The 12,633-nt window shown below is 41.2% G+C and overlaps 1 long non-coding RNA gene and 1 pseudogene across 1 annotated transcript; one reads left to right on the plus strand and one right to left on the minus strand.

Annotated features, from left to right (window-relative positions):
* Positions 1-304: 304 nt before the first annotated feature.
* LOC114091504 (uncharacterized) lies at positions 305-1,942 on the minus strand. The gene is made up of 2 exons (XR_003582504.2): positions 1,853-1,942; positions 305-749 (listed from the first exon to the last, which is right to left on the minus strand). It is a non-coding gene; the product is annotated as an uncharacterized lncRNA (long non-coding RNA).
* A 785-nt stretch (positions 1,943-2,727) lies between these two features.
* Positions 2,728-7,755, plus strand: LOC114091438 (10 kDa heat shock protein, mitochondrial pseudogene; annotated as a pseudogene).
* The last annotated feature ends 4,878 nt before the right edge of the window (positions 7,756-12,633 follow it).

Consider the following 12,633-nt stretch of genomic DNA (forward strand, 5'->3'; position numbering starts at 1 on the left):
CACATTGTACAACTATAAGGGTGTCATTTGCATAGACCACAGTGAAGGAATCTCCCTGGAGCTGATCTCCTTGGCCACCCTGCAACCCCAACCCTCCCACCTATGGCAGACCTTGCTGATGGATCTCAGATTCTTCTCCTCCAGCATGGGCTCTCACCCCCTTATGACTCCAGCACCCCAGACACACCCTGCTGATTCCCCCAAGTAATCATGTAAGATGCTTTGTACCTTCCATCATTTTCCTGGCTCTTTGCTGAGATGCAGACCTCCAGGAGCTTGTCTAACAAAGATCTACTGACACATATTTGGAGCAGACCTGGTCAGTTCTTTATTGGGAAGGGGATGGAATCGGTGATCCGACAAATCTGTGATCCCAGAAAAATGTCAATCTGAAGTTTTAGCTCATTTTCTGTGATCTCGTAATTTCCCCGGAAAAAGCCACGGGTGTGGCAACTATGCCAGCGCCAGCAGATCTGGATGACCCGGACAGCATTGAGCACACGACAGTATCGCAGTCTGATGAGCCACATTCGAACACAGGCCTGCAGCTTGACACAGGCCCAGATTTGCCGTGTATTCAACTCCAGCATCGTCCGCCGTCTCCTCTCCAGCAGCTTGGCCAGTATCTTCCTCCACCAGCACTGAATGATCCAAACTCTCAGGGCAGCATGTAGCAACGTGCGTCGTACCAGGGTGCCCCGCCACCAAGCCTGGATCTTTGTGGCTGCTAGTGTAGAGTCAGAAGGTTCCTTCATTTTGTGAGGGAGTGGGAGATACAAAGTAAAGAAATGACACTTAGGACATGTTCCCCAACAACCTCAAGCCAAGAATGTGCCAGGAAGGGCTTCTGATCCTCTGTCAATCAACAATCTCCTCTTCCTCTGAAATTAATGAGCACTGGACAGAGCAATACCTGGGCATAGAAATTCAAGCAAGTGTCCTCCTCTGCCTGCCTCTCTCTACCATGTCAGTTAATGCACATATACATTCATCTTGACCTCTGAGGCTCAAAGTAGCCATCTATAGTATGGGGGTTCCCCTGCCCATTGTTACATCAGCTGGTTTGCCTTGGTCCTGGAGCAAGAACCTTATGATCCACAGGATCCACTTGAGCCTGACCATCTACCTGGGCCTGTCACCTCCCCTTCATACCCTCTGACCTGCTGGGGAAGTGGCATTCTTTTCTTGCCCTTCCCTCTCTTCCCTGGTTTCACCTCGATCCACAACCTGTTCCTCTTTCTGCTAGCTCCTCATATTAAAAGTTTCCTTGCACTACACAGTTTGGGGTCTCTCTCATTTATTTCTCACTTTCATTTCTCTTGGTTACCACACATAGGTCTTCAGTTAACACAGACACACACACACAAACACACACACGCACGCACACATGTGCTCATGCACACACTCCCACACAACTCCAGGTTGTGTGGGGATTCCCTCTGGCCTTGCATTCCCCAAACACAGCCCTCAGAGCCCCACTTTTCAAGTTTGCATGGTCGGGTTCTCACACTCTTTGGGGTTTCTCCTCCCCCCACAACCAAGTCAGCTTGCCTCAGTCATTGGCCTTTCTCAGGTTGCTAACAACTGGAGAAGAAGACTCAATTCCTATTCATTCCAGCTTTGGATAATGGGGCAACTCTTTGTGTTGACCCGGACATTTGGGGTTTCTAATGTTTGTTCTGAATAATACATAAGAGTACCACCTTCCACTCCCAAATATATCCTGGGTGGATAAATTCCATGATCACCTTCTGCAATGAACTTCAAAACGATAAACACCACTTCTGGGTGACATGGGTTAGAGATGTGGAAGGTCATAAGTCACCTCAGTATTGAAGTCTATACCACCTACCTCTGGTGTTATTTCCTCTGCCTCTGCCTCTTCCTTTTTCTGTGGTGAGATCTGCTCAACATTTACAATTACAATTTCACAAGGGTTGCCATCCTTCTGTAAACAGTTAAAAGGGAGAGGTGTGGGCAGGCTGTTCTTTGTGTACAATAGGGTGTTGATTCTACCACATATTCAATTTCCTCATTATCCCAGTATCCCTAGACATAAGGCTAGTATCCTGATTAACTGTGGAAATCCACCTTCCCCTCCCTGCAACTTGGGTGAACTGGTTATATCTTACACAAAGTTTATTGCCCATGATTTGGAGATAGATAATTCAAATTCCCTCAGGTCTGTGATCCTCTAAATTGCCCATGGTTAGGGGCTAGATGGTTTCATCACACTCAGGTCTGCATTCCTTCTGCCACAGTGGAGGAGGGGAGAGAGCATTGATGTCATAAGAGCACCTATGATGCATGTACCAGGGGCTTCCAATAGTTGGGCCCTTTTTAGTGAAAGTGTCTATTCTTTCCTGCAGAGACACCTAAAATTTGGTTGCAAAGGCATGGCATGGAAATTTTGGTTCATTGACATAAATGTGTACAAAGTTATCATTGTGGTCTGGTTGGAAAAAATTGAGACAATTTAAATATACATCAATAAGGAATTCAAAACATGGATTTCATTTAAGTCATATAATGGAAACAAAAAAAATGAAGCAAAAGAGTTTGTGACAAAATAGTTAATGGGTGCTTTACAAGAGGAGATTCACAAATGGCTCAGAAGCACATGAAAAGATGCCCACCATTGTTAGTTATGAGATAACTGAAAGTGAAATCAAATGAGGTTCCCCTAGACATCCTAGAGAATAGGTAAAATAAGAAACACAGACAGCAATGATCTTGGTGGGGACCCAGAGCAGCAGCAATTCTTCCATCCTGCTGGTAGAAGGTATGGAACAGCAGAACCAATGTGCAAAATGGTTTGGTAGCTTCTAAAAAAGTTAAATATGTATTCCCTAAACTCTACAGTTCCATTCCCAAGTACTCACAAATAAAAAATGAAACCAGATGTCTCATTTGACATAAAATAACAACTTTGCTTTGAGGAAATTAGAAAATAGTTTATTCTGAAGCTCCAAGTGGTGGCCCACACCTGTAATCCCAGAGGCTCAGGAGGCTGAGACAGGAGAATCGCAAGTTCAAAGCCAGCCTCAGCAACAGCAAGGCGCTAAGCAACTCAGTGAGACCCTGTCTGTAAATAAAATACAAAGTAGGGCTAGGGATGTGGCTCAGGAACCCCTGAGTTCAATCCCTGGTACCAAAAAAAAAAAGAAAAGAAAATGGTTTATTCTGAACCAAATATGAATGACCATGACCTGGGAACATAGATTCAAGTTATCCAACAACATGCGAACAACAAGCGAAACAAATCGAATTAAAGAACAGTATGATCCCTCTCTCTGTTTGTGTTCATGTGTTATAAAGCCAATAAAGTTATAAAAGTTTAGAATTTATAAACTTTTAAAAGGGGGAGCGTGAGGATTAGGAAGAAACACAGAATAAAAATTGAGCTCGGATTATCTTTGATGAGGACAGTGGAATTGGGGATGGGGGTCAGGCTCCACTCCCTCACTGTGGCTAAATACCTTATGTCTGGCCTAGCTTCAGAGCGATCATTTTTTCAGCCTCCTGGGAGATCAGGATACATGCAGGCCAGAAAACCCCAAGGCCTCATCCCAGTCTCAAATATCTTTGTTCTGCGCCTTTCTTTGCCCTTGATGGCCCCAAGGTCACACTCAGGATTTCAGTGAGTCATGGAGGCCAGTATAGAAGTAGGGCTTCATCTCTGCCTACTGCTGGCCCCTGAAGCCCCACCTGGTGCAGCAAGGTCATTCTGAGCACAAGGGCCTAGGGGATAACCTAAAGTCCTGGTCTCCTCAGAGCAACTGCCCCAGGGGTCACTGAGAAGCGCATGTGGAATGTGCAGGTGAGAATGTGCAAGGCTGGTGTGGGGCTGTAGGGGGAGTGTGGGGAATGGCAGAGGCCTTCAGGCTCAGAGTGTCAGTGTGTAGCAGTGGGATGATGGTCGTTAAGGTGGAGGACAGGGGAAGTGTTGGGAGGCACACCTAGGACAGGGAAGATGCTGGAAGCATCTGTTGGATGATGCAACCCCAAATGCCAGGCTTGCAGCTCAGGATTTCTTTCTTCCTTTGGATCATGGCCTAGTGATTTTTTAATATACTGTTTCTTTTCGATACCTTCAAATAGAAAAAAACTTTAAACATCTTGACCAGCTTTTCCCATTATCTTTAGCAAAAGATTCATCCCAATCATCATGTCATTATCATAAGTAGGAGTGTCTCCGCGCTGGATCTTTGACCCATTGCTTTATTTTCAACTCCCTTTTCCCTTTGTTAACAAAGCACAGGTGTGTCTGCTTGCAGCCAAGAAAATCTCTATCATAATAAACAACTACTAAAAATTCACATACATTTCAATCTCTGTTATGTCTGGACAATGCCACATTGTGTTCTTTTTTCTTTTTTTTTTGCTTTCCCACCTAGGACCCCCGCTCCCTGACCATTTTCCCTACCTATTATTGGACTGATTGAGAATTCTTCAAAATTTTATTCCATTTATTATTTGAGAAGTTAAGGCAGGATGCTGGTTACCTAGCCAGCATCCATTTTTCCCATTTTTCTCATCAATGGAACTATAGTTATTTGGAGTAGCATATGCCAAGATTAGGCAGCAGGAGAAAAAATAATAGATGACCTTCATTAGTCCATTTTGCCACTAGGGATGTCAAGCGACTCTCACTGCTCAATGAGATGTCAACAGAAGACACTGAGCCATCTTTTGGGAAAACTAGGCTTCCTGGGGCCAGGATGACCTTCTTGCCCTTAACCTCTAACCTTCTTATTTCCTGAAATGTACCCAAGATAGGAGGCACTCTGGTAGCCATTTTGAGACTGTGAGAACAACAGTCCAATCACAAGCATGGGAAAGTTTGGACACTAAGATCATATCAAGGATAAAATTAATTTTCTCATTTTTCTTGAGCCACCATTGTGTTGGTATCTATCATAATAACCAAAATATAATTTCTGATATTAAAATTATGTATTTAATTTTATTTTTACAATATACTTCAATGTTGATATGTGTATTTTGTATTATGATTTCTTATTAAATTCTGGAACAAATCATTGTCTCTCATCTCATCCTGAATCAGGTAAGAACCTTACTCCACTTCCTTTTCCTCCACTCACTCCTATAACAGTCTCACATATTGTTAACATCTTTATTACAGTAAATTTATGTAAATTTACAGTAAATTTACATAAATTTGTTGTAAATTTTGTATTATGACTTCCTGTTAAATTCTGTAAATTTATGAATTTACAGTAAAATCTTGCTTAGACTAAAGAGTACATTTTTATGACCTCTCTGCTCAGTATGTGCTATGAAATTCTCGAATTTGATTCCCATTGCAATATTAAGAGTTAGGTTGGGGGGGGGCGCTGAGGTTTTGGCTCAGGGGTGGGAGCACTTGCCTCACATGTGTGAGGTACTGAGTTTGATTCTTTGCACCACATATAAATAAATGAATAAAATAAAGGTCCATCAACAACTAAAAAGAATATTTTTTTTTTAAAAAAAGAAATATTCTTTATAAATGACCCAGCTTGGAGTATTTTCTTATAGCAGCATGAATGGACTAAGTCATGTCTTCCTTTTGTGTCATTTCCTTCTGAGGTTTTCACCGTTATTTACTGAGCCAGTATATATTTCCGGGAACTATAGAAAACTTTTCAGGTTTTTACAGATAAGAAATGTGTTCTAGTCAGTTTTTTTGTCACTGTGACCAAAAGGCTTGACAAGTGATTATATAAGGATTCTGGCTGTGGAAATGTACCAGGCAGCGTTCCTATGATGAGCAAACTCAGGAGGGTTAACAGGCGCCCTGTTTTCCACACTTGGACTATTCTGCAGTTTCTCCCTGGAACTAATAAGATGACTAATACATGCTCAATGCCTAGCTGTTATGGTAGTGTCCTTCATGAGGAGGCTCTGTACTAGAGTCTTATCAGCCTCAACCTTGATCTCAGAAACTCAGCTTCTGAGAATAAAGGAACTCTCTTAGTCAACACCAAAGTGTCACTGCACCTAAACCTGCTTCTATAACAGTAACTTTATACAATGAGCAATATTTCCTAATGATGTCAATGACCTAATGTAACCTATGGATATAAATAAAGCTGACAGCTCAGCCAGCAGCCCCTTTTACTTTGCCCCTGCACCTTGCTTGCTTCTCTCTCTTTTTGTTTTTCTTTACACAATTAGAGGAGGAGAAGTTCATTTAGGGGTTCAGAGTTTCAGAGTTCTCAGTCCATAGATGGTCGGCTCCATTCCTTGGGGCATGAAGTGAGGTAGGACATCTTGGCAGAAGAGTGTGGTGGAGGAAGGCAGCTCAGGAAACGGCACCAGAAAGCACAGAGAGCTGCCCTCAACAAGAACAAAATGTATGCCCCAAGGGCATGCCTCCAGGACCCACCTCCTCCAACCACACCCTACCTACCTACAACTACCACCCAGTTAATCCCTATCAGGGAATTAATCCACTGATTAGGTTAAGGCTCTCATAACCCAATCATTTCACCTCTAAACTATTTTTACATTGTCTCATATATGAGCTTTTGGGGGACACTTCATATTTAAACCATAAAAAATAGTTCTTAATTTGCCCTTCTACTTGGATAACATTTGAGGGTGTTAATAATTATGTGCTAAAAATCATATTTCTTTGGAAACTTAAGGTGTTTCTCCTCTCTCTCTTTGCAACTCTTGTTGCTACTGAGAACATGGGTGTCAATCTGACTTATTCCTGGATGGGAAACTGTTGCTTTTATTTCCTCTTTAAATATTTCATTATTTCATCTTTAGCAGTTGAGATTTTTGCCAGAACATGTTGAGTTCAACTGTTTTCAGTCATCTTGGTGCGGTCGGTCAAGCGTCCTTAAACTATGATTCTGAAGAATCTCATTCAGACTGTTTCATTGATGGTGGGAAATTCTCTCATTGATGCTTTGAGTATTTCTTCCCTCCATTCTCTATACTTTCTTTCTCAGGAGTGCATGTTTAAACAACACTGGAACCTCTGGATCTTCCATTTCTGGGGAGTGGGCTGTGAGGAATGGGATGTCAGTTGATGATCTTTTGGGGCCTTTTTGGATAAGGGTATCATGTGGCATCCAGAGCTGCCATGCCTCTCAAGACCAGCCATAGATCTCCTGGAGACAGGTAGTCTCTTGCCAACTGGATGATTACATATAAGTTTTCTTGAGTTTGGAGTGAAAGTGTTAGTGCATGTTTTACTGATTTGGCTGAGTATTTTCTTCTACAGATAGTATCTCTCTTTTTTAAAAATAAAAAATGTATTTCTTCTTTTCTTTCCTTTTTCTTCGCTTTCCTGAACAATCAATCTAAAAGCTATTAGGTTGGGCAGCACAGTATAGGTGTACACTGAGAGTAGGGGGAACTCACCACGGTAGAGACATCAAGAATGATGAGCAACAAAGTGGAGTCTGAGCTGCTGCGGTGACTTGAGTCCTGACCAGACAAGCATTTAGAAAGTTTCTTCCACTTTTTGACAGAGTATTGTTCGAAAGGAATGCAGCCAAAACAGTAACCAAAGGAGGCATTATGCCTCCAGAAAAACCTCAAGGAAAAGTATTGCAAGCAACAGTAGTAACTGTGGGATCAGCCTCTAAAGGAAAGGGTAGAGAGATTCAGCCAGTTAGCAAGAAGGTTGGAGATAAAGTTCTTCCCCCAGAGTATGGAGACACCAAAGCAGTTCTAGAAGACAGGGATTATTTCTTATTTAGAGATGGTGACATTCTTGGAAAGTATATAGGCTGAAACAAATCACGGTTGAAATGGCATCCTATGAAGCTGCCCTTTCCACTGAAGTGGTGAAATCTTTCATCATGTAAATAATTTCCATGTGTCTTTTATAATAAACTGATGATAATCTAATAACATCCACTATCTCAAAAATTTAGTTTCCCTGTACTTGTGTAAACATTTCCAAATAAAATATGTAAATGGGAGGGGGGAAGAATGTGAGCAAGGCATTGGCCTAGGAGAAGTGCCCATCAAGGAAACCTGGTAAAAGGAGGGTGGGTTCACACAAGGGTCCAAGTTCGTATCAGTATTGCATATCATATCCAGTGGGATGAGGAGGGCATCCTTGGTTTGTAGAAAGTCAGAACTTTAGCACTATGAGGAAGATAACCTTACAGAGGGGGTTCCTGAATTTCTCTGTCAGCTCAGGTTGGTGAAAGGAGCATCTAAACAGATCTACAGAGCAATAAAGGAACTAAGAACCATCAGCTGTGAGGAGTGTAGCTGTGTAGGGGCTGCCTGGTACAGTGTTGGACCCTGGGGGAATAAGAAAGGCATCCGTGTGGGTGATGGACAGCAGCAGCAATGGAAGTTTGGTCACAAAAGGGGAAGAGTGATCAAATCAGAAAATTAATTTTGAATAATTGGGAGCCATGACTCTCACTGTCAGAAATAAGAGTTAGAAATAAAGAAGGATTCCATGATAGCTAAAGAGTGATGCTCAGCACCCACCTCCTCCTCAACAAATAAGAATCTAAACTGGCAAATAGCTGCATTTCAAGATGAGTGGCTGAGGGAGAGCACTGGAACTCAGCAAGGGAAACTCAGAAGATATGAAGACCTGGGATGACAGCTGAGAGAAGAACAAGGCACACTAGCAACCACAACCCCAGCTCCCTGGCTAGGTGTACTCCTCACATCCAGGGAAAGGGTAGATGAAGAATCTTATCCAAGCCCCATCACCACAGAAACTGTGGCTGTCATCAGGGGTTTGAGGTCCACTTAAGGAAGCTACCTGAATTATGCAGGGTGGCTTCGCTTCTGGGAAGGAACCCACATCATCTCTTCACAAACTTCCAGAGCCCAGGCTGTTACAGTGTGTCACCTTTTTCAGAATGGAACCACATACTGCCTTATGAATCTCTGCATATTCACATTCTTAGAATCTCACCAACATTCCCCCACACTGCACAAAAGGCTGCAGTCCCAGGAACCCAACTAGACCCAGAATCTCAACTGTGACCAGAGCATCCCACACAGTATGCTACACCAGAGAGGAAAGGTGGCTGTGCCTGGTAAGGGCTGCCACTCCCATGACCTGATAAACACAGGTACTTGCCCCTGGGACTTGAGACCTGTTCCCCACCTCCATCCCTGACTACCTGCTGCTACTGTCAGCTCATGTACCACTGTTGGGCCTGCAGGCACATTTACCACACATGCCCACTATCACAGCCCAAGCTTGAGCCTGAGATTGTGCACTGAACACTCCACTGCTGCTGCCAGTGCCCAAAGACACTGATTACAACTGAAAAACATTTAGGTTGAATACACTATGGCACCCGAATGCAATCAACATCCATGTAACCTACCAATTGATGCACTTAGACACAACTTTAAGGGAAGTCATTTTATAGCCACTTTATAACACTGGTAGAAACAACTGATGTACCAGATGCACAAATATTAATGTAGGGACACAATAAATAAGAAAAAGCAAGGTAACAAGATGCAACAACTCTTTAGCAACAGACACCAAAGAAAAAGATATTGACAAAATGCCTGCTAAAGAATTCAAAAGAATTATTCTAAGAAACTCAAGGAGATGCAAGAGAAAATAAACAAATTTAGGAAAACAATTCATGATATGAATAAGAAATTCAGCAAATAGTGATCATGATAAAGAATCATACAGAAATTTTGTAACTAAAGAACTCAATAAGTAAAAAAAAATTACAGTTGAGAGTCTCAACAACAGTCTAGATCAAGCAGAAGAAAGAATTCCTGAATTTAAAAACAGGCCTTTTGAAATGTCTCAGACAGACAGACATAAAAATAAAAATAGTGAAGAAAACCTCCAAGAGTTATAGAACAACTAAATGAAAAAGATTATTGAATTTCAAGGGTCCTAGAAGTTAAGAAGGGGGAAGAGCCATAGAAAACTTATTCCATGAAACACTAGCTAAAAACTTTCCTGATCGTGGGAAAGATATGGACATCCAGGTCTAGAAGGCCCAAAGGATCCCAAATAGATTTGATTCAGCAAGGTTCTCACCATAGCATATTAGTTAGACTTCTAAAAACTGCAAGAGAAAAGTCACATTTGATGGAAACCCCATTAAACTAGCAGCAGATTTCACAGCAGACATGACTAAGGAAAAAAAGTGGGGGAACATATGCTACCAATATCAGGAATGAAACAGTGCCTGTCTATGCTAACCCTATAAAAATCAACTCTCCTCATTTAGATTTGTTAACATATATCAAATGGACAAATATCTCAAAAAACACAAATTACCAGAATTTATCCAATATGAAATAGATAATTGAATAGTTCCATAACTGTGACCTAAATAAATTTATAATTTAAAAACTCCCCTCAAAAAAAAAAAACCCTCCAGGTTTTACTAGAAAATTTTACCAAAATTTTTAAAAATATTTTTTGGTTATAGACAGATGCAATATCTTTATTTTGTTTATTCATTTTTATGTGGTGCTGAGGATCGAATCCAGTGCCTCACATGTGCGAGGCAAGCGCTCTGCCACTGAGCCACAACCCCCGCCCCTTTACCAAATTTTTAAAGAATGAAAAACAATTTACCCAATATTTTCCAGGAAATAGAACAGGTGATATTTCCCAATTCATTTAATGAAACTGGTATGACCCTGATACAAAAATCAGGAAAAAAATTACAAAGAAGTAAATTATATACCAACATTCCTCATAAATACAGATGCAAAAATCCTAAACAGTATGGTGTCACGAGCCATCCCTGGGCTCCGTGTGTGAGCTATGAGCATTTGAGTATATGAGGGGACTGGTCTGGCGTTGGGCACTGATTGGGTTGTGCAACGCAAATATGCCTTTCCTCTCCCTCTGCCTGTGATCCCTCACAGCGCTAGAGATGGGTGTGACTTGTCAAGATGTCAATCAATCTGCTGACCACAAGACATCACCAAGCAAGACTCCACCCTTCAAAACCCTACCCCTTACCTTATTTGGGTGAAATATTCTACTGAATGTCTTCTCCCCAATAAATAGGAGGGTGTCCAATGTGCTCGCTCTCTTGCTCTTTCCAGCATTGCCCAGTGTGGAGTTGACCCTTGAGGTCACCGAGCCGTCCTGCCCTCATTCTTGCAAATTCATGTTCATGTGCTGCGTGGTTTCTTTGCCATTTTCTTAGTTATTGATACAGCCAGCTCCTTTGAACCCAGCTCATCTCGAAAGCCCAGCCAGCTGGTGACAGTATGGTAAGTGTAATTCATTATTATATAACAAGAATTACACAACATGATCAAGTAGCTCTTATTCCAGTCTGGTTCAACATTCAAAAAATCAGTTGAGGGCTGTGGTTGTGGCTCAGCAGTAGAGTGCTCACCTAGCATGTGCAAGGTCCTGGGTTCAATCCTTAGCACCACATAAAAAATAAATTAAACAAAGGTATTCAAAAAATCAACTGAGGTAATCAACTGTATTAATAGGTTAAGGAGGAAAATCCTATGATTATATTGAATGTTATAGTTTGTATATAAAGTGTCCCCCCAAAGACTCATAAGTCTCATGCCCAGTTCAACAATATTCAGAGTTGGGGCTTTTAGGAAATGATTGGATCATGAAGCCTCATTGATGGATTAATCCATTTGATTGACTAATAATTTGAGTGGACTATTGGAAAGTGGTGGAAACTATAGAAGGTGGGGCCTAGGTGAAAGGACTGAGTTTTTGAAAGTGTGCTCTTAGGGACTATATCTTGTCCTTGGCCCCTTTTTCTCTAAAAGCAGGAAGAGACGGGCTTTCTGTCACCATAAACTTATACCATGATATTTCTGTCTTGGAACCAGCTGATCATGAACTGAAATCTTTGAAACCATGAGCTAAAATGAAACATTCCTCCTGTAAGTTGTTTTTCTCAGATATTTTGTCACGGTGACTAAAAGCTGATTAACATATTGATTAATGCAGAAAAACATTTGGCAAAAATCCATTACCCAATCATATAAAAAGCACTCAGTAAAATAGTAATAGAGGGGAATTTCCTCAACTGGAAAAGGAGCATCTATCAAAAAACAAAAACAAAAACAAAAAACAACCCTACCGCCAACATTACATGCAGTAGTGAGATACTGAATACTTCCCCACTAAATTGGGAAGAGAGGGCTGGAGTTTGTAGTCAATGAAATAAGGCAAGAAAAGAAAATAGAGTGCAAACTGATCATAGAGCAAGAAAGAAAACTGTCTACCTTTACACTTGACATGATGGTATATGTAGAAGATTTCAAGCAATTTACAAAACAAATATTTATCCTAGAAATTATAAGTGAGTTCATCAAGGCTCTAGGATGCAAAACAAACAAAAAATCAATTGCATTTCTACATACTAACAATAAACACAAGGTCTCCAATTAAAAAAAAAAAATAACCAGAGAGAAAGGGGAAGGGGGATGTTTCATCAAGATAGAAGAAGATCAGTGGATTAGATGAAGGGGACTGAAGGGGAGGGAGAGGAGGGGATAGGAAAAGGCAAAAACAGAAAAACGAATCTGACCTAAGTTTTCTATGTACATATATGAATAAACCACTGTGAATTTCACCATCATGTATACCTATAAGACATCAGCTACAAAACAAACAAACAAAAAACCCATAAACTAAAAGTAAATAGCAAAAGCTCA

Source organism: Marmota flaviventris, chromosome 8, assembly GCF_047511675.1.
Source record: "Marmota flaviventris isolate mMarFla1 chromosome 8, mMarFla1.hap1, whole genome shotgun sequence".
NCBI classification, from domain to species: domain Eukaryota; kingdom Metazoa; phylum Chordata; class Mammalia; order Rodentia; family Sciuridae; genus Marmota; species Marmota flaviventris.